This window comes from Eucyclogobius newberryi, unplaced genomic scaffold, assembly GCF_026437365.1.
Source record: "Eucyclogobius newberryi isolate DKJ021-1_F unplaced genomic scaffold, fEucNew1.0.hap1 SCAF_12, whole genome shotgun sequence".
Lineage (NCBI taxonomy): Eukaryota > Metazoa > Chordata > Actinopteri > Gobiiformes > Gobiidae > Eucyclogobius > Eucyclogobius newberryi.
In genome coordinates, this window is record NW_027315746.1 from 22,103,554 (window position 1) to 22,105,804 (window position 2,251).

The window sequence follows — 2,251 nt, forward strand, 5'->3', positions numbered from 1 at the left end:
TATGTGTGTAATTCAGTAAGTTCACAGTACGTTTTATGACATTTTCTGTGTATAGTACTGTCATTAATACAAAAATGTGAAACATGTAAGTGTGTGTTTGGCCCTTTTTCTCAATTGTATTATTTGGAGGCACAACAGTGTTATTTCTGTAACATTTCAAATTATGTCAATATATAATGCTCATTCAATTTGCCATAGCACATCAAATCCATCTGTATAACTGACACAGATTGGCCCGGACTTTACAGCTTAATCACTTTCCATTGTAAACTGTTGGGGACTGTGACATGGACAGGGCTCATCCATCAACCTCCTGCTAATGTGTCACAACTCATTTGGGCTTTACGCCTCTCATCATCAATTTTGCATTTTCATTCAGAACCATCTGGGCCCACAAGCTTTTAACACGGCCTGTCCCCAATCCGTCTTCTAAAGGTCACCAGAGACTGAGTAACAAACTGTTTACGACGCTCCTAACTCGGGCAAATTGGAAAGTTTGGGTGCTCATTTTGCCTGGCAATGTGCACAACACAATCTATTACTTGCACCATTGTCATCATCGGACAGACCAAGCTGAGCATTAAACTGTACAGCCAGATGAACCATTATGTAATTATTGTTCATTTTCTGTCCCCTTGCATTGCACAGACACATCATGTTCCCAAAGAATCTATAATGCGCAGGACCATCTCAAAGTATAAAGAGATCCTGGTGCCCCCCTTTACACTTGCCTTGGATCAGAATAAAAATACCCTTATATCAACCCTTAAAATTTGTTTTACAGCCTAAAACTCTTAAATTGAGCTTTTCATCAATACATTCAAAATAACTGTATGTTGTTGGAATCAATATGTTTTATTCAACAAAAGTCAGGTTATTTTTGTTTTTGACAGTGCTCTATGTAAAGAGACGCTCAGCTGCTTAGACTCCACTCCATTGTGTCTAAACCTCCTTGATAGTAATTGCATTATTCAGGTCTTGTGTATTTGCTTTTTGAACGGCTTAAGGTTTTATAGCTTAAAATAATATTATCTAGAAAACAAGAGTAATTCAGCCTTGATTTCTTCGCTCACAGAACAACATAGCCGACAGATGTTGCAACAATCGACTTGTCTTGGCCTTTTGCTGGTGCTTTGAGGAATCTAAATGAGGACAAAAGTAGAGTTGTTTAAATGCTTGAAAGTTCAGATACACCTTATGTGAAGGCTGAATTGTCCAGAATGAGTCTGGGCCGGGATTCCAGATGGAACAGACTCAGATCTTCTCAACTGTGGGAAGCACACAAATCCAGCTTTATAAGGGAAATATATATTATACATGATAACAATTTCAAAAGCAGATTTTGCAAACAAAATTATTAAATTGAATACATATTATGCTCTTTCTTTCTCTGCCTGGAATGTAGCACTGAGCAAACCTTTGAACGATACTTAATCTTGCAAGCTAGCAATGCAATTATTTCATAACAAATGGGACTTTTCCATAGAGTTCCGATAACTAAGGGAAATAATACAATTTCCGAAAGTGATCCATCCCCGCACCAGACGTAACCACATGACCAAGCAGATACTAAATTCAAGTTTCCAATCATTTAATACAAGGACTGCCTAAGTTCTATGCTTACAGCTGTTCAGGAAAGCATTTTATATTAAAAAAAAAGATCCAAAAGCGTGCAGATGTGAAGGTCTTTCCATCCCACAATGGTTGCATGTTTCTGTGAGGGAGGTTCCAGCCAAAAGTACTTGCTGTTCCAATATGTAGTGTATGTGTAAAGCCTTGGTCTTGGTGATGTGTTCTTTCCATGATGCAGAGGGCTGTGGCAACTGCAACAAGCGCGGTTTGTTTGGGGAGAGACTGCGAATGGCACATGGACGGGCTGTTGAAGATGTTAAAGCTAAAGTAGGTGATAATCAGAAATGTAGGTGATAATTAGAAATGTACTCCTAAACAATGGGAACTGTACAGCTCACGTTCCCCAAAGATAGTTGAATTACTGTGGTGGGAAAAAATAAATACATCATTTAAAACATTTTTCACAGTTTTGCACAGTTTTTCAAATCCAATGATACAAACACATTACATTTAGTGTTTAGTTTACATGTCTATTGAACTTGAACTGTCAAAAAATATTAACGCACATCCCTACATTTATTTGAAGTTGAACAATCTTGATTGTTTTTTTGTTTTTTTTAAACTTTATTGTTAAATCGTTTTTTATTGCTTCATATAGTGTAAATTTGGGGAAACGTAA